This window comes from Crotalus tigris, unplaced genomic scaffold, assembly GCF_016545835.1.
Source record: "Crotalus tigris isolate CLP2741 ecotype Arizona unplaced genomic scaffold, ASM1654583v1 scf7180000024117.2648584, whole genome shotgun sequence".
NCBI lineage: Eukaryota > Metazoa > Chordata > Lepidosauria > Squamata > Viperidae > Crotalus > Crotalus tigris.
In genome coordinates, this window is record NW_024100394.1 from 908,914 (window position 1) to 930,182 (window position 21,269).

Here is a 21,269-nt window from a genome sequence, read left to right on the forward strand (position 1 = left end):
TCCCAGGTATTGAGGTCAGGCTGATAGGTCTGTAATTTCCTGGATCCATTTTTTTTCCTTTTTTGAGGATGGGAACTACATCAGCTCTTTTCCAGTCCTCTGGTAGTTCCCCTGTGTTCCAGGATCTTTGAAAAATATAGTTCAGTGGCTCCGATATCACATCTGCCAGTTCCTTGAGAACTCTGGGATGTAATCCATCTGGTCCTGGCGATTTGAACTCATCTAGGCTGGACAGGTGCTCACTAACCATTTTCTTGCCTATCTTAATTTGTGTTTCTGTTTTGTTTTTTATGGCACTATTTTTGATAGGTTGGTCTGTTTTTTCCCTTTGTGTAAAGACAGATGCAAAAAATGAGTTAAATAGTTCTGCTTTCTCCCTGTTGCTTGTCACCTTCTTGCCACTTCCACCCACTAATGGACCAATCATTTCCTTCACTTTTTTCTTGTTTTTTACATGTTGAAAGAAGCTTTTTTTGTTATTTTTGACTTTGGTCGCAAGCCTTAGTTCATTTTGAGCCTTGGCTTTCTTCACTTCATCTTTGCAGGCTCGGGCTATTTGCTGATATTCTGACTTAGTTATGTTCCCCTCTTTCCACTTTCTATACTTGTCCTTTTTATCTTTCAATTTGTCAGAGAGTTCTTTATGCAGCCATGCTGGTTTCTTTTGAGAGCTGTTGTTTTTCCTCTTTGTTGGTATTGTGCTAGACTGTGCTTTTATTATCTCATTTTTCAAAATTTCCCAAGCTTCTTGAGTTGTTTTCCCCTTGAGGATTCTCATCCATGGAATCCTTCCCAAGCCCTCTCTAAGTTTATTGAAATTAGCTCTCTTGAAGTCCAAGACTCTAGTTTGACTGTGTTCTATTGCTTGTGCTTCTATAATGTTGAATTCTAATATTGCATGATCACTTCCTCCCAGGGTTCCTATGGCTTCAACACCGTCTATCATTTCATCTCTGTTAGTGAGAATTAGATCCAAAATGGCTAATCCCCTAGTTCCCTTCTCTACTTTTTGGGAGACAAAGTTGTCTGCTAGGTTTGCCAGGAACCTGTTTGATCTTCCACTTGGTGCGGAGTTTGTCTCCCAGTTGATGTCAGGGTAGTTAAAGTCCCCCATTACTATTGTGATGTGCTTCCTACATACCTTAGTTAGCTGACTAGCAAAAAGTTCATCTATTTCCTCTGTTTGGTTGGGTGGTCTGTAGTATACACCTATGGCAATGTCATTTCCCCTCCCTTTTATATTGACCCAAATGCATTCAAGACAGTTTTTATCATTGTTGTGCTCTATTTCTGTGGAGATGTAGTTATTTCTTATATAGAGAGCAACTCCACCTCCTCTTTTATTTGGTCTGTTTCTTTTAAATAATTTAAATCCCTCTAGCTGTGTGTTCCATGTGTGGGTTTCATCCCACCATGTTTCCGTAATGGCAACAATATCGTATCTGCCCTCATTAACCTGAATTTCTAGTTCACCCTGTTTGCTGTTCATACTCTGTGCATTGGTGTATAAACATTTGAGTCCTTTGTGGGTGGCCCTGTGTTTCCTTTCTACATAACCTGTGTGGTGCCTGAGTTCCCCTATTGTCTTACCACCTATTTGGTTAGTGCACTTTATGTGGCACTCGCTATTAGAGGCTTCATTTTGCTTGATAGCAAGGTTGATATTCTTGTCCACACACACATCTATGCTACATGCACTGATAGCCCTATAGTTTTTAAATTGCCGGGGACAGGGTTGTTCCGTATCAATTAACTCCCTGTCCCCGCTGTTTAGTTTAAATTTCCCTCCAGAAAATCTGTGAATTTATAGCCGAGTAACTCAGTCCCTTTTTTTGATGGATGCAAACCATCTCTTTTGTACATCTTTTGATTGGACCAGCTACTGACATCGTGACTAATATATCCAAAGCCTTCCCCTTTACACCACTCCTTTAGCCACATATTGAATTGTGCTATGCGCTGGCCTTTTCCGTTTTGCTCCTTATACACTGGTAAGACCTCTGAGAAAGTAAGCCTACAGCCTATTCTGCTAAGTTCCTTCCAAGCTCTGGAAATCATTCTGCACAGAGAGTACATCTTTTTGGGATAGATCATTAGTGCCAAGATGTACAATAGCCTCCACATCCAAGTCCTTGCTGCCATTCTTGATTATTTTAGAAATACGCTTCTTGTCCCTACTGGCAGTAGCACCTGGAAGACACCTGACCTCTTTCAAAGCCTCTGTGTCCTTCCCTAAATTTACATCCCTTATAATTGAATCACCTACCAGAAGGTAGCTTCTCTTTTTGGGAGCCTTTCTATTCTTGCATGACTGATGTGCAATACCTGATTCACACTTTTCCCTGTCAGAATCTAGTTCTTCATCTCGGACCACAATCCCCTGCTTATTTGAGTTATCTTCACAAATACCTTTACCTGTCTCCTTAATGTCCCTATTAAGGTCAGCAAGGGCACTGTAACTGTTGTGCAGGGACACAGCGAAAACTTTGTGTTTATGGTTCACAGCTCTCACCCTGCCAGATCCCACGGTTGTCCACACTGCCCTTCTCCTGCAGGATCTTTGTGGTAATCCTGCAGGATCTTTGTGGTAATACCTTTCTATTTCTTAAGACTCTGTGGATTGTAATGTTATCATTACAGAAAATAGCTGAAGGCTACTAAAAGGATATAATTTCTTGGTAAATCTCATCTGGTTACCTATTTAGTTGTCTCTCTATATATTTACCGTATATTGTTAGGGAACTATTAGCAAAGCAAAAGAGATGCTTCATGAGCTAGAGATTTAAATTTTGCGACAAAAAGGATCATTGTCCTGTAGATATTTCCTGAACAACTTTTATGATAATACAAAAATAATATTGATTAAACTTAATATATATGTGACTTTCAGTATTGCATGTTTCAGTTCATATTTTAGAAATTCCACTCCCGATGCTCTAATACTGGAAAGAATTGCAAAGAATACCTCCAAAAAAGTGAAGAGCATTTTCTCTCTTTTTTTTTAATTACCACGATTGTAGTCTCTGATTGGCAGTTGCTTATTTGCTAGCAAGATGTACAACTACCGTGTTCTGCAGTCCTCTGACTTTCAGTGCAATATAAAGAAAACTTCACAGCTTCTCCATGGCAACCGTTGCATCACTTGATACTTATTCTATTTCCAAGGTTCTTTTGGGAGGCCTCACAGAGGGGAGGGAGAATGACAGAGATGACTCTGAACACCACCTGAGAAATGGAAGGCTGTGGGTGTAATGAAATCTATAAAACCTTTCTAGTCTGCTACTTCAGATGGTCCCATCCTTTTCTGGAAAGGATTCCACCATTTTTATGGGCTTGCCATGCAAGCAAAAACGATGCAGTCCACTTACTTTGTCTATAATATGTGGTTATATGCTTCCAGTGTGATGGGATTCATAGAGGCCTACCTAATGTCCCCCTCAGGTTTGTCAATATAATGCAATAGAATAATAAAAAAAAACACAGAAGTCACTCGTGTCAGTTATTAAAGTTAAAAGAAGTATTCATCCATTTAAATATACAAACAATATATTTCTGTATTTCTGAGAACAATTTACGTTCCTTGGTATTAGAGAAAAATACAGGAGCAAAATTTCTTCACAGAAAATCACATTGTGTAGTTTTCTCAGCAGAACTGCTGAAGCGATTTGGATTAATATTAATGAATTTTTGACATGATTTGCATCTATCTGGTGGCACAAGAATTTTTGTTATAGTTTTTAGTTGGTTGGGGGGGGGATCTTCTTTATTCCTCAAATGTAGGAACTTTTATTCCAAGGCTGCTACGAGAATTATAAGAGATTGTGAAGAGTCTTCCTTCAACATTGTTCCACATTTCTGGTTTAAACAACATTTTAAGAGTATGATCATTTAAATGGAGGTATGTGGAATGATGCAAACAAGTTAAAATTGTATGGGGTTCCTTCCTGGATCATTATAAAAGGAAAAGGGTCAATCAGACAAAATCTATATCCTCCTTTTAATTATTCTCCTATGTTCTTCCTAATATATGAATAGAACTAAGAGGAAAAAAACCACTGAAAATGAACACATACCAAAAATCAGTGTTTGAGAATAATCACAAGAACAAATATGACTGAATGTTTGTATGGAATTCAACCATTCCTACTTAATACTAAGTGACTTTCTCTTAAAGCTCCGTCTCCTGAATAGCCAATAGTCCAATATTTCTTCACCTCTCTCACTTTTTCAGCTGCTTGATTTTTGTAAGTAACAGTTGAGTATTACCTGTGTACTATAGCAGAGAGTTTTAAAACATGGCGAGAAAAAGCAGGTTATTTAATAGGAGCATTGGTGTAAGATAAACATCCATGGTTTTGTATGTCATTGTTGATTTTTAGTTACTGCAACAGCCTCAATAAGAAAATTAGTTTTGAAATAGGATGAAATCAAATGGAAATCATTTTGTTCAGTGCAAAGGTCACTAGATCATTTTTCAAAATAGTAATACTTTCCTGATTTTGTTAGATATAAAATAAAGGGATCCCTCAAATTACTTTTCAGTTATACTGTTGTAGCACATAAAGCTTCCCAGTGAGTCATAAAAGTTTGTATGAATTGAATTCAATTTGACTGTCATTTAGGAAAAGAAAAATGGTGCTTTGGAGGCTTGTGAATCCTGCTTTCAATAAATGGTGGCCTATTTAACTGTCCTTTAAGCAGACTAAAGTATACGGTAGACAGAAATTATGCTTTTACAGTAATAACACTAAATTGTGCCATTGTTGACATACTACAGGTACACAGAAATGTTTACTGGCTGTGCAAATGTTCCTGCTATATATAGTTTCCTAAATTAGCATAGATTTAGAGTGCTCAAAGCAAGACAAGGAAATGTTCAATCAGTTAGTTATTTCTAATTTAACGGGATCATAAAGGCAATGATTAGCAGTAATACCTAACACTCAGTTATACTCAGAATGCATCCAGGATTACAGGTAGTCCTCAACTGACATCCACAATTTCTGTTGCTAAGCAAGACAGTTGTTAAGTGACTTTTGCCCCATTTTACAATCTCTCTTGCCACAGTTGTGAAGTGAATTACTAGAGTTGTTAGGTTAGTAACACGGATGTTAAGTGAATCTGGCTTCCCCATTGACTTTACTTGTCAGAAGGTCGCAAAATAGGATCACGTGACTCCGGGACACTGCAACCCTCATAAATACATGCCAGTTGCCAAGTATCTGAATTTTGATCACGTGACCATGGGAATGCTGCAGTGGTCATAAGTGTGAAAAAATAAGTCACTTTTGCCAGTGCCATTGTAACTTTGAGTGGTCACTAAATGAGCTGTTGTAAGTCAAGGATTACCTGTACTACTTATCTTTATATGCAAATTTTAATTGGCAATAAAATTACATATGGGCATATTTTTCTTTGACTAAAATGTTGGAAGGTGAAGAAATCATCCAGACACACACAGAGTCGTGTATATACACATGTCTACACACATTTATATATTCAGAAGATAAATAATATCAGTTTAAGAGGATATCTAGGATATCTAGGGACACTTAATAGCAATATTCATAAAGCAGAACACAACCATGCAAAATTGGCAGTAACTAAAATAAAGGACAGTCATGCTGTTATTTAAAAAGTGCACCATCCACCCATTTTTCTAATCTCAAAAGCACTGACAGGTTAAATGAAATTCTCTTCTACAGCATTTTTACATGTAAGCTATCAAAAGATTTGCAATAAAACTAAGATAATTTCAGTATAGAAAAATTATGAACAAGATCTGACAAAGTAGTGGATGAAATTTGGCCATTGCAATAATGCAAGTTCAAGAAGGACTGATTACTCTAGGGGTGGGCAACTCTGACCTTTTTATGATCTGTGAACAGTCAACTTCCTGAGCCATCCATGCCGGGAATTGAAGCCCAGCTGGCTCAGGATTTCTAGAAATTGAAGTCCATAGGTTGTAAAGGGGGCAGAGTTGCCCACCCTTGAATTAGACAGAAAATTAATGACACAGTTCTTGAATGTATTCTTTAACATCAGAAGTGCAAATTTCCTTCCTTCTATGTAGAATAATTCTCTTTGGCAAATAGCAGGCTTGATATGGCAAATTCCACTTCTTGAGAATCTAATTCAATATTAATTAGGGACAAGAATGTAAATAGTTTTGTGGTTATTTGGAAATCACTCCTGGACTTTCTGCGTGAAAGAGAAAAATGAATGAAACTTTGACTTTGAGTTTTGACAATTAAGTGGGTTATTGTGACTAGTGGTTATTACTGGACATAACTAAAAAGCTAATATTATAACTTTACCAGGTATTTTATTTCACCCAAAAAGATGAAAGTCACTGCTTTTTTGTTTTTTATTTCTTTTCCTCCTTTCCCTCATTTTATCCTCTCTATTCCCTTTCCTTTCCCGTTCTTCCATTTATCATTATTTGTCTTTAATTCTATTTACATTTTATATTAAGGAAAAACCCTTTAATAAAAAGAACTAAAATCTAATTCAATATTGCATTTACAGCTTTAATTTCTCTATTTTCCCCAACTTTATATTAACTGTTGTAATGAATTGAAATCAAAACAAAACCATAACTGAACAGGACCAAATCATGTGGGCTAGAGAGACATTAAATATTATTATAGTACCAGTAGAAAGAAAAATCTAACCTTTGAAGAAATATGCTTTGAAGACCTCACAAGGCAAAATGTTCAAAGATTCCTTGATAAAACATTCAATGTATATATACTGTAGTCATATCTGAGCATTTAGACAATTTTAAACATCCTGTGAGTTACCTCAAGACAAATATAGTCCTACATATTTTTTCCAGTCCAAACAAATGACTGTAATTTTCTTACAATAGGTCAGGGATATTTTTCATCCTAAAGCATGCAAATTAGGTTTCCTTCCAATTTAGTAATATGGCCAGTATATAAAGTACATTGCTACCCAGCTTAATAAGCTTTTGCGCTGATACTGAATAATGATTCCAAATAGGCAAAATATTAGTGCATTTTTTTAAAAAAAAAGCTTATATTCAGTATCCATAACTACAACACCCATAATATGTTGTGATTGTCTAACAAAAAGAACTTAAAGGTGCTGTGATGTAACTTAATGGAGGGAGACACAAACTCATCAGTAATAACTCTGGCAGTAAATTAGAAATGGCACATCTTAATCCAATGTACCAGAGATGAGGAGAAAACCAATTTTTTTTTAAAAAAAACCACTTCAAAAGCTTCACCTGAAGGGTACTCAAATGATTCTGGGTCCATGTGGACCCCACAATTGTTAACAATAAAATCTCATCTAGATTGAGGCTAGATATTGAGACACTAGAAAAAGTGCAGAGAAAAGCAAGAAGGATGATTAGGGGACTGGAAGCTATAACATATAAAGAATGGTTGCTGGAATTGGGCATGTCTAGTTTAAAAGAAGGACTAGGGGTGCTGGCATGCTAGTGGGGGAATTCTGGGAGTTGAAGTCCACACTTCTTAATGTCGCTAATAACACTCAAGTCCAAAATGTCTACGGAGGTTCTCAGGAATCCAGGTCATGGTTGTTTTTCTTTTTTCTTTTCAAATGGCAACTAGATTTTATTGAGTTTCTTGAAGACATTTTACTTCTCACCCAAGAAGCTTCCTCAGTTCAAAGTAAAAAGCATCTTTTGGTGCTCAAGTGCTAAGTATTCCAAGCTACCCTGACAATTAGGGGGAGCTGTTTCACCTAGTTATTTTAGACATGATTCCATATTGCCCTCCTTCCTCTTGTTTGTGCTGTTTCCTGTCACATCTCTTTTCTGTTAGACTCTGCTCAAAGCATTTTTTTTTTCTTGCAGCTCTAGGGTTCTCGGTGGAATCGAAAGAGCCTTAATTATAGGTGGTCCTTGACCTAGGACCACAATTAAGCCCAAAATTTCCATTGCTAAATAAGACAGTTGTTAAGTGAATTTTACCCCATTTTATGACCTTTCTTGCTACAGCTGTTAACTGCAGTTGTTCAGTGAATAACACGGTTGTTAAATGAATCTGGCTTCCCCATTGACTTTGTCAGAAGTTCGTAAAAAATGATCACATGGCCCCGGGATATTGCAACAACCATCATAAATACATGCCAGTTGCCAAGTGCCCGAATTTTGATCACGTGACCATGGGGATACTGCAGCGGTCATAAGCGTGAAAACAGTCATAAGTCACTTTTCAATGCCGTTCTAACTTTGAATGGTCATTAAATGAATAGTTGTGAGTCAAGATCTACCTGTATGAATAAGACATATTTGCACAGAAGCTTGTTAATATTCCTCTCTTTTTCATGGTTTTTGGCTTGCTGACTTAGTCTAGTCTGCAAGAACCTGACCTCTGCATGTGCTACTCATCAGACTTTTTGATGCTCTATATAATAGCAGAGAGGGGACCCTTTGTTTGGTAAAATGACAATTCCTAAACCTGTCCTTCTGTTGAAAACCACAGCAGATCAAAGGCTTCAGAATGTCCTTCTCCTTGCAAATCTTTTCACTCAGAACTGATTTAGAGGCTTTTGCCTGAATAAAAACTGAACAAACCTTCAAAACGTTGAGCACTGCCATAAAGATGAAGAATAGAAGAATGTAGTGATAGTTAAGTAGCTGCTTGAAAAATGCTATAGATTTGATTGGAGCTTTTTTACTCCATTTCTTTTATAATCTAAAGCTTAAGATGAAGATGGAGACATAGAGATTCATATTATGTCTGAGTCTATTTTTCCTCTATTTATCTTGCAAAGAGACCTCTTGTTTGACTTTCTATTGAAACTGTTTCTTCTCTTTAAGCTGCTCAGGAGAGGAAACCCAGCCTTCGATAAATTAGTAGAGGAACTGCATTGATATTAAAGTCTGACTTTTTTTTTTTAGTCCATAAGATAATTGTTGTGAAGATCAGCAAATCAGGATAGGCTGGTTAGTGCTGCAACCACGGGGCACAAAAACAGGCTACCACCATGCTATGGGGTGCAAAAATAAGATGACGCTGCGCTGTGGGGCACAAAAATGGGACACCATTGCACCATGGGGCGTAAAAACAGGACGATAACATGCCATGGGGCATGAAAACGGGATGCCCCTGCATCATGGGGTGTGAAAATGGGGTGCTGCACCACACAAAAATGGGGCAGGGCTAGCAAGTATCACATAGGCACTAGCACTGCCCCATTTGTATCGCACACATGCTTGTGACCCCACGCATGCACAAAATGCTTCCCCCTCCCTTTCTCTCCGGTCCACCAGCCAAGAAAGATTGGTGACCTCTGCCCTAAGGTTTAACCTCAATATTTTCACTCTTTGGAAGTAAAAAAAATAAAGAATATTTTTTTTATTTTACTTTTGGGAAGTAAAGAAGCAGAAAGTTATTTATAACAGTCTCTTGAGTTAATCTGATCTTCTGCAGCAGTTAATAGGGATGATGTAGAAACAAATTACAGATTTGTTTTAGATTACAATAGCACATCAGAGAAGGACTTTTTTTTTAATGAGAGAAAAATATCCCTCTGGTTTATTGTGGGCACATAATAAAAATAATCAGGATAATGTCCAAATAGGAGTAATAGGAAAACATTCTAGGGTGCAATGGTCTGTGAAAAGCACAATTACAAAAGACCAGTAACATTACCCATTCCTTTTATTTAAATCTTACATTAAAGCAAAGCAAACAGCTGTACTTTTTCTTTCAGCATAATGATTCTCTTTAAAAAAAAAAAAGTAGATTTTAATGACTTAAGTAAAAGTGGTGTGCATTCTGAGAGCTTGTGTGTATTGACCATAACCATTCATTAAGTAGAATGGAATTTGGTATGTTTGTTGGCCAAGAAAAACTGCTCCTATTTTTATTGCACAAAAAATATAAAAGACTTTTATCTTTTAGTGATTGTTATTGTTAAGGAACTATGAAGTTTTACTTAAATTTGTTCAAGAGGATCCCTGTGAGGTTATTTACTTTTTGTTCTCCTTTTAAAAGAGAGAGAAGAGAGGCTAAAGGATAATAGTCAATCCATGGCACTGCGCCTCTATCACTTTGTATTTCTCCTTTTTTAAAAACAAACAAACTATTTTTCCTTTACTTCCATCTTCCATTTAATACTATTTTAAAAGTTCACTTTATGGCATCTTTCTGTTATTGTTGTACTTCACATAATGAAATAAACTTAAAGACTCTGTTTCTCAATTTAACACGTACAGTAGACAAGCACGTGCACCCATCTCTATATAAACTGCCTGATTTGTGTTTGCATTTAACTGGAATTGTCCATCACCTCTCCAAATAGATTTTATTTAAATACACAGTGAATTGAATAGTTTTATATAGAAAAAAGCAAATCTTTTTCTCTGAAAACTTTTCAACTTTGCAAGTTTTGCACACTCTTTCCTACTGTTGCTGTCTTAAGTATGCTAGTTGGCCTTTAGAATAGGTCTTAGCCAGAATAAAATCTATATGAAGTAGCATTTGTGAGGGGTCCTTGGTGCTCTCTGAGCTGGCTTGTTTTCTTGCAGACATTGCATTACCCTGACTAGGTAACATCATCAGTGCTAATAAGGAGTGCTGTTTGCTGTCAGTTTATATTCTGGTGTCTTGCCTGTCTCGGTGGGTGGGTGGGTGGGTGGGTGGGTGGGTGTCTTAGGGATTCTTCGGTTGGGCTGTTTACTAATGGCTCTGTGGCAGATTCTTGATTGGGGTATTGCTTATCTTGGAGTTAATCTATGCTGACCTGAGTGCTGATTACTGGTGGGGAAGTGCTGGAGTCTTTTTCTCTTTTGGGCCAGTTGATTGTCTGTTTTGCATAGTCTATAGATGTTGTTAATGTCTGTATCTGTTGAGGGCTGGTTTGTCAGAGTTCCAGGCTTCTAGAAATTCCCTGGTATTTTTGGATTTGGCCTGGTCTAAGATGGTCACATTTTCCCAATTGAAAATGTCTATACATTGTGAAATTAAAGAATTTTCGTCATGCCTTTGACTGCTAGTTGGTGTTCATGGATGCCTTCTGCCAGTCTTCTGCCTGTTTGTCCTACATTTGTTGTTGTATGAGATTTAGATGGGTTATCTTCCCCAACCTGATGTCCCTCAGTATGCTGTCATGTTATTTGGAGATTGTGCAGCTCATAGGCCAACAGATCTCAAGTTTGAGAATAAATTTCATTATCATGACTTTAATCTGGAATATACAATCTGTTGATATAAAAATGGAGTAATGGATCCAAATCTTACAGAAAGTTCTTTATATTCTCAGCTAAAATTATAATAACTAAAATAAATTAGGTGAAGATTATAATTCTGAAATATATTGTCCCAAAGGTACCTTTTCACAAGGCGGCTGGACTTTCTTTGTTTTTCTTTGAAAACATTTCGGTTCTCATCCAAGAAGCTTCTTTGGGATGAGAAGCAAAACATCTTCAAAGAAAAAAGTAAGAAAGTCCAGTTGCCTTTTGAAGAAGCACATTTGGGACAACTGTGACCTGAAGGACTAAGAATCTTCATGGACACTACAATAGATTGACAAAAATATAAGCTATCAGAACTAAAGAACAAAACTCTTTATTTTATGAAAAATCCAGGTAAAACAGATTGTTAATTAATGTAATGATTTTTTTAAAATATTCTGTAATAAAATAAAACTGGAATTATTGAAGGAGGGGGAAACCAAGATAAGCAGTTCAGAACTTTTATTTAAATTAAAATAATTGGCATAATGAAGAACAGGTAGTCCTCGATTTAGGACCACAAGTGAACCCACAATTATGGTTGTAAATCATGACAGCCATTAAGGTCATCATGTGACCATGCCTGATTTTGCATCATTTTTTTGCAGTGGTATTTACACAAACATGATGGTTATAAAGCGAATGCTGTGGTTGTTAAATGAATGTTGCAGTTGTTAAGTAAACCCACGGTCACTTTGGCGTGGCTATTGCTGGAAATGCCAGTTTCAGGGGGGAACCATAAATTAGGGTCACGTGACCATAGGATGTTGCAAATGGACCAGTTGCCTAGTGCCCAAAATGCAACCATGTGACTGGAGTAATGGAGACCGGCCATTGGAACTTCAAATCTGGATCATAAATAGCTTTTTTTTTTAGGCTTGTCTAAGCAGCAGGTCAGAATTTGAGGACTACCCATATTAGGAAGGGATATTAGGAAAACCTTTACAGTTTTAAGAAAGAAAATGAAGACTGAAACAAAATACGTTCTTTTAAGACACTGTTTCTTCAGCCTCCGCGACCTTAAGATGTATAGACTTCAACTCCCAGAATGCCCCCATGTTTTAAGAGATACTGATTTTTTTGAAAATGTGTTATCCCCTAATTGTGAGTCTAAAAATATCTATATTCTTGACCTTTTTCTGTCTTTTCAGAGGAAGACGGTGGTGACCTCCTCAAGACAGGGATCAGTTTTCCTGGCACGCCAGAGGAAGAGCTAGGTACAGAGAATATTTCTTAGCTGAACAAAACTCGTCTTGGTCCATCCTTATATGCCACTTAATGCTTCAGCTTTTCAAAAGCAACTGTGTGATTGCAGGCATTTTTGCTTTATTTCATAATTAGAATAGGATTTTAATTTAAGGTTTAGGATCAACATTCATTTTACACCACCAACACTTTCAGCTTTTCTCACTTTGTGTGTTGGGCATAAAAAGCCAAAACATTCAAAAACAGAGCTTTTAAAAAAAGATGATATAGATGAATTAAATTCATTGGGAAAAATTATGAGAATAGTCTAACAGTCCATTCTAATTTAAAAATTTTGGAAAGTATTGAGTTCATGATCTAGGCTCTTTTCACACAAGAAAAAATTCCCACAATGCCATAAGAAAAATTATTTTATCACATACATACATACATACATACATACATACATACATACATACATAGTATGTATGTAGATATATACACAGAGGCAGACACAATTTAATTATTAATATTTTAACATCACCACAATTTATTCAATTTAATAACATTAAATACCCACAGTAATGCAGCTAAAATGTCCACAATAAGAAATAAAATAAAAAAATAAAGCCCAGTGTCATATAGATGAAGTATAGTGGAACTTGCAATATCCAGTAGTAAACATAGATGGGGTCCTATCTCTTTCCAAATGATCTGGAAGTATTATATTTATAGTAACTTCCAGAACAACAACAAAAGGAGAGCAAGTCTGATCATGATAAACCGTTTCATCTTATATGTCTTGTTAACAGATTAGATGGTTTTCCTCTGGCTCCAGAAGGCAGTCCTGAAAGTACCTAGATGCCAATCTATGTAGGACTTAATAGATTAAGACAAACCTCTAATTGCACTCAGAAGCCAATGAAAAGTGAATGATAGTCCTATAGCTGATATGAGGTATTCATGGCAATGAGCACCAGCCAGTGAGTCTCTGCCTTTTACATTAATTGTAGTTTCTGAGTGATCTTCTACTGCCTTGTAAGCAGATTGCAGTAGTCCAAACAAGTGGTTGTGAAGGCATACATTATTGTGAGGTGCTTCTGCAACAGGTATGGCCACAACTGAGGCAGCAGTGGGAACATGGCCAAGGACCCTTGGCCATAGTCTCCATTTGCCCATCCAGCAGAAGCTGCATGTCCAGACCTACTTCTTTGGAATAGTGCCATCTTGTCAAGAGATAACATCAGAGAAGATGAGGCATTTTAGTGCACAAACCATAGCTCCATCTTGCTTTAGCCAAGGGGTCTCCAAACTTGGCAACTTTAAGACTTGTGGACTTCAACTCCCAGAATTCCCTGGCTGGGGAATTCTGGGAATTGAAATCCACAAATCTTAAAGTTGCTAAGTTTGGAGAACCTTGCTTTAGCCTGTTTCATCCTACTTAGGCCTCAACATTCTTCAGATACTGGGATGAGACATTGACAACATGTCCTGCGTAGCTGGGTAGCAGGTTAGAATTGAATGACATCATGCTACTGATATCATGAAACAATGCATGTTCTCCATTACCTATACCACCACCACCATGAGCACTATTGAAGCAATGAACTTCTGAGTTCTCTCTGATTGAGTTCCTAACACCAAAAAGCAAAGGATTCTGGCACTAACCCAGAAATCAGATTCAGAAGTTCAGATAGGGACCTAGCTGTGCAAGCAGGTCACCAGAAAGATCCCTACATTGTTCATATTGCCCAGTTTAATATATAGGCATTTACACCCATATATAGGCTCTGTTGTCTTGGAACAAAATGTCTAAGTTGCAAGCATATACTTTACTTTCTAAATGTCACTTATGCACAATTATGGAAATCTGTCCAGCCATTGGCAGTTACTTATGTGCTTATATCGTATATGATGTCATTCATACCCTTTAAAGTACTTTACTAAATTTATTTTAATTAGTATCAAAAATCCAAAGTATGATTAGCTAAGATGATTATCTTAGCTGCCTATCTGTCACAGAAAGTGAATGGCTGATTTGCTTTGGTCATAAGAATCCTTGACTGAGTTCATCTAGATCTAAGAATATTGGCTTGTTATTAGCTGGGCTGACCTGAATTGTGAGAAGAAAAAGGAAGGTAGAAGGAGACTTATTGTACATATGGACTTGATAAAGGAAAGGAAAGGAGGGAGGATTCAACAGAACAGACAAGCAGAACCAGGAATCTGAAAAGAAATAGAAAAATGGGGTTTGGGTGGGTGGGTGGGTGAGGTAAGGAATTTCAAATCTGTGACAGGTACATATTGTCATTCAAGCAAAATCAATTTGAAATAGCCAAAATATTGTTTCTATTCAGACAAAAGTATCCCTATGTTTAATCTTTAACTGTAATCAGTGGAATATAAAAATACCTAACCTAGGCTAGGCAAATTCCAAAGAAATGTATGATGTGTAAAATACTGCTTTTTGACCATAATGTACTTTGGCAGAAATTCTAGTTAACACCTGTTGTCATCTTTGTCAGTCTTTGTGTAGATATTTAAAAAAAAAAAGAGTAGGTGAAAGAAAATTGTGTGGCATAAGCTGTCTTCACCTTCAACCTTGTGTTCCTGGAAAATATCCAGTTAAAACAATAGTGACTATATTGCTTCTGCCCGGTCATGGTTTGGTTTCATAGAAGCTGATAAATGTGATGAATTGGATAGTTACAGTATACCCTTAAATGAACACCAACACTAGGTTTTCTGCTTTGAATGAATAATGAGGATAAATAATTTCACACTGATTCTGTTTTATTCTCCTTCCCTTTGTTCTTTTGCAGTTAGAAGCATGTAAGAAAAATGAACTGTTTCAGGTGTTTTCCATTTTGTAACATGTTGGAAAATAATTATAGAACACTGCATAAATTTAGCACTTTTATTCTCACAAACATGTTACTTTAACCAGCATATTACAGCTAGGTAAACATTATTTAAAACAAAATAATTGAATTTCTAATATACCATATGATGATTACATTTACATGTTAATTTATTTAAAGCATTTGTATATTCTTGCTATCACAAATATTTTTCACAAAGTGATTTACAATGCAAATTAAAAGTACCCACTCTCACATACTTCTTTCTACTGAAACTAATTGTGTAAAATATTTTGATTTTTCTAACATTCAGATTTTTCTAACATTCAGATATTACACAGAACCTGCCAATATGAATAACTTAATTTGCGGACTTTCCTATTTATTTTATTTCCAAAATTAAATTCTATCCAATTGCCTAACACTAATGGGAAGGAAAGTAGAGAAAAATCTATGTGGATATATAAGCAAGAACAAGAGATTTTTATTTATTTTAACTATTGTAAAAATATGAGGAGGAGGAGTAGGCAATGTAAGAACTACATTGGATGGATTAGCAAGGCAGCAACTTAATTTTAAAGGATTATTTGTAGGATTGTTTTGAAAGCAAATAACTAAAGCCAAGGGGAAAAGACTATAGACATGATTAATTATGTTTCATCGAGTTATTGTTGATTCTTAGCAACCAGATAGATAGAGTTTCTCCAGCCTGGCTTCAGGTCCCCAAATGGTGTACCCACCACCATTGTAATTGAAACTATTCATCTTACTGCTGATCATCCTTTTCTTCTTTTCTTTTCACCTTTGACTGCAGATTGACTTTTCAAGGGAACTGGGCCTTCACAAATGTGTCCAAAATATTATTTGTGTTTCCAGCCAGAACTCTAGGTCAATTTGTTCTGTCATCAATTTGCTTGTTTTCTTAAAAGTTAAGCTATAAGGCATTCCAAAGAAAAGAAAATTACCACTTAACTCAGGAGTTATCCAAAGCCATAATTCAGGATATTGCCTGAAGTATTCCTTATAACTTTATCCATAGATACCTTAAACAAACAAGGGGGCATCTGACACCTTTGTCTTACTTCCTGTTTACTAACCATTTACAAAGCATTCCACTTGTGCATGCTTTATGATATATCAGTCGTATCAGATTTGTCAACCAGACCTCAACTCTATATTGTGCATAACATTTTATAATTCACTGTTGTTCCTTCAAACTTTTCAAGCAGAATGTCGCCAGACACTTGCTAGCATACTTAACAAACCAATCCCCCCACCCCATGCTATGTTCTCCTTTGCTCAGGGAACAATAAACACTTTCTTCCAATGACCACATACAAATGCACTGTTCGTTCAAAATGCTAAACCATCACACTGCCTCTCTATAAGCAAACCACATCCTATTTTCCATATTCCTCCAGATACACTAGTTGAACCCTACTACTTTTCAAGCTTTTCTTCAATTTCTTTTTAGATACCAATATTTATGGCATTTATTGCAGCACTACTTTTTGAAATACTGTTATTATTCCCATAACATCTCTGTTATACTCTTTCCAAGACTCCCTTACTTCAGTTTTATCACAAATCACTCCATTATTTTTATTTTTAATTCCAATAATATTTTTTTACTTCCATTAAAACACCATTGCCTGTTCAATACAGTATTTATTTTTCATTCATTATGTTAAAAGACTGGTTTTTTTCCACATAGGTTTTAAAATTTCTCTTTTTTTATAGTCATTCAACTTACTTTCATAGCTTTTCTTCTGCTACCATTTTCAAAAGATACTTTTTTGATGTTGTCAAACAACAGGTATAGTACAGGTGGTACCTTGCTCAATAGTAGCAACTGTGAGAGGGATCTCGGAGTCCTAGTGGACAATCACTTAAATATGAGCCAGCAGTGTGCTGCAGTTGCCAAAAAAACCCAACACAGTGCTAGGCTGAATTAACAGAGGGATAAAATCAAGATCATGTGAAGTGTTAATACCACTTTACAATGCCTTGGTAAGGCCACTGCATTCAGTTTTGGTCACCACAATGTAAAAAAGATGTTGAGACTCTAGAAAGAATACAGAGAAGAGCAACAAAGATGATTAGAGGACTGGAGGTTAAAACATATAAGGAATGGTTGCTGGAATTGAGTATGCCTAGTTTAATGAAGAGAAGGACAAGGGGGGACATGATAGCAGTATTCCAATATCTCAGTGGCTGCCACAAAAAAGAGGGAGTCAAGTTATTTTCCAAAGTACCTGAAGGCAGGACAAGAAGAAACGGATGGAAACCAAGAGAGAAGCAACCTAGAACTAAGGATAAATTTCCTGACAGAACAATTAATCAGTGGAACAACCTGCCTCCAGAAGCTGTGAATACTCCAACACTGGAAGTTTTTAAGAAGAGACTGGACAGCCATTTGTCTGAAATAGTATAGGATTTCTTGCCTGGGCAAGGGATTGGACTAGATGACCTCCAAGATCCCTCCCAACTTTATTATTGTTGTTGTTGTTGTTGTTGTTGTTATTATTATTATTATTATTATTATTATTATTATTATTATTAATCATCATCGCATAGTCAGCCAGATGTTCAGATTGGATTTGGCATTTTGTCTACCTATCGAGTCTTTACCCATGACCTGGGATAGGCAGATGTGGATGTTTGATGGTATACAGATATCGTTGCAGCATGGAAGCAGTTCCTAGTAAGGCCGCCTTTTGCAATTGACTAATGGCGAATTTGTCAATGCCTATGGTGTTCAAGTGGTGCTCCAGTTGTTTTGGGGTGATGATGATGATGATGATGATGATGATGATGATGATTATTATTACTACTATTATTATTATTATTATTGTCTGTCTCTCTTTAACCTTATCTTTGTGTCCTTCGCTAATTCTCTCAATCTTCCATTATTAACCAGTCACGACTGTAAGTTTATATTCATTTCTTTGCAGAATATATGTAAACGTAAACCAGTTATTTTAAAAAACAACAGACTTTTTTCCAAGCAGATATTCACTATACTATTTGCAATTCTTAGTCATTTCTCAGTATCTAAAAGGTCCAATCACTTTTTCTATAGCCTCCTCATTTCATTCGCATCTGTCCATTGATGTCATGTAATGGAATTTTTCCCAGCTCTCATCATTAAATCAAAATGTTGCACAATTTTCCCTGAAACCTATATCTGATTCTTTTATTATCACAATTCACTGGAGCCATAACATGCAATTATCACCCACTTATATGTATCTGTTTTCATGTGCATCCAGAACAGTCTTTTGCCATATAACTTAGTCATTTCATTCTTAATTAAATCTATACATCCATAGTTCTAATTCATTAGTTCTTAACCTGCAAAATTAGCATGTTCATTAAGATCTATTCGGTCTTCCTTTTTCTTAGTTTTACAGGAACACAACTTAAGTACCTTTCCCTTTCATTTCATTTAATTAATTCATGCTGTTTATCATTGACTTCCTTTACATTCCAAATCATTTTCTTCCATCAAATAAACAAATGGATTGGCCCTAGCAGTTATACCTCCACTATCCCTCATAGTCTATTAAGGCTTTAATATCATGTTTGTTAGTAAGATAGAGGACAAGGAAACCAGGTTCTCGGTTTAGTCATACCAATGACACATGTAGTGTTCTCTGCTAATGGTATGGTCAATGCCAGTCATTTAAGGCACATTTTGAATAATATGCCACAAGAGCAAGCAAAGCCTAGTTTACACTCTCAAAATCATCTTACTATACTTTGCAAGCTAGGATCTCTAATTTAGAGTCTTCTTGAAAACAAACCAACATTATATCCCCTCAAAACAAAGGACATGTGGTGAATCAATACATTCAGGAGGCAGACTGATCCGGAAATTTATCTTACACACATGACTTTGATCTAATCATATGCAGTTTTAACAGTTCCAGGAGCAGATGGGGTGCTTTTCGATTATAAATTAAATAGACTTAGAATCCCATATGAGTGCCAAGGAATCAGTGTAATTTGGAATAAAGGCTAATAATTCCACTATAGGCCCACTGTATCACATATTCAATTGTTATGGTTGTGCAACTCCCTTATAGGGATAGGTCCATTTACAACTGAGAATAATTTTGTAAATAAAGACGATCGTACTGATTCTGTTTAGGAGCATGCCATCTTTCCATATTTTATTGAAAATTTAAAGGATATTTTAATAAATGAAGCTCTGGTCAGGGAGAAAGACAAGGATTCTTCTGGGCTTCAAGATAGAGCCTATTGACACTGCCTAGTCTTTAGTTAATTTGCCCTTTGCCCTGAAAGTAGGTATGCATAACTGTGAAAGGAACTTAGAAAGATAAATTAAAATTAAGAATCTTCATTTAGTTCATCTTTTTAAAAGAAAAACAGTGTTATGTTTTTGAGACTGGTAACACACTGAGCATATTTAGCATATCTAACCAATTTGCACATACTTTCCGTAAATCTATTGCGGCTTTTGACAGATGCTATGTTTATCTAAATTTCTTCTACTAAAAGAGGCATATTGTGTGTCAAAGAGACAGATATTGGAGTTTGAAATTCTATGTCTGCATATATAGAAAATGTAGCTTAAATTACTGTTGATTTTTAAATTGTTTCAGTTAGGCTTTTTACCCTTTTTCTGATTGAAATTTTCATGTTACTGTTTCTTGAGCAGGTAAAAGCCCAACTACTTGTGAATATCAGAAACCAGCAGCAGTCATCGGTTTCCTTTGAAAATAGAAATATGTGCCTATACTATTAAAATAATGCAAAGTCTGTAAATAACTCTGATTCAAGTAATGGTTAGTTCTGCAGTGGGTAGGTGAGGAAGTTTCTGGAATCATTTAGGGCAAATTGAAATAATAATTTAACTGTCTATTGTACCATCCATGTGCAAGTCTGGTCCCAAAAGAAGAATTGTTGTTAAAGCTTGGAACATAACAATTAAATATGTACTTTACTATTAAATAAGAAGTAGCTCATCATTCCCAGTTTGAATGTCTAAATTGGTCCTTTTGGAATGACACCAACTAAATTCTCCAAAAGGGGAAGCTTTAATAACACAACTCAAATATAATCCCCAAATGCACTCTCCCCCAAAATAGTAAGAAAAAGAGTATAATCTTGGTCATCAACTGATTGCTGCTTTTTCACTTTCCTATGGATGTCCTTGCCTTCTCAAAAAGAGGGAAGTATGCCCTGTTGTCTCCAAAATTTTCAAAATTTTGATTTCCTTTGTGGAATTTAATCTTTTTTACAGACTTCTTTTATCCAGATTTATGCTTTTTTCCTGATTTGTGACTGCCAAAATAGATTGTCCGAATTAATAAAGGAAAAACTTGTAGCTATTATTTGTAGAATATTGTAATTTGTATGTTTGGATATGGAAGTTTTGTTTAATACTAAAATATGCATTATTATGTTAGATGTTGTAGTTCAGCACTTAGGTCATTGGACAGAAAGATAATTTTACATATCTACAAAAGGATTGCTCATTTAACATTTTTCCAGTTACTATGGATAAAAGAGAAAAAGACTTATATGCATAAGGATCCAAGCTATATACTGTTTGGATCATATTGTAAGTCTAATATTATTTATGAAAAATATGCCCATGAAACATGACACCATAACATACCGAGTTCCACACAATATTATATGCTATGTGAAGTTTTTTTTTTAAAGTATACATATATATTTATTCTCAGTTTCTGTTTAGTCATCCCCAGAATAACAAGTTTATATTAACTGGAACGAGGACTATTTGTGACCAAATTTAGTAAAGGATTGGATTCTGCAGTTGTTTGGGGGAAAAAAATCTTTTGAGGTCTATGCTTCCGGGTTGTCATCCAATTTACTTGTAATAGTCCTTGAATAATGCAATATCTGGTCAAAATCCTTTAAACAACTTTCCAATTAATGGGCACAAACCACTAGGAGCAACTGCTACAATGTTTTTGGAAATGGAAGTGAAACAC

At 35.9% G+C, this 21,269-nt stretch overlaps 1 protein-coding gene across 1 annotated transcript in view; it reads left to right on the forward strand.

The window, feature by feature from the left end:
- DLGAP2 (DLG associated protein 2) overlaps positions 1-21,269 on the forward strand; it is a 358,902-nt gene that overhangs the window by 231,877 nt on the left and 105,756 nt on the right. Inside the window, exon 4 of the mRNA XM_039322598.1 lies at positions 12,388-12,453. The gene's annotated coding sequence lies outside the window, so the exon portion shown is untranslated. The remainder of the gene's footprint in view (positions 1-12,387; positions 12,454-21,269) is intronic.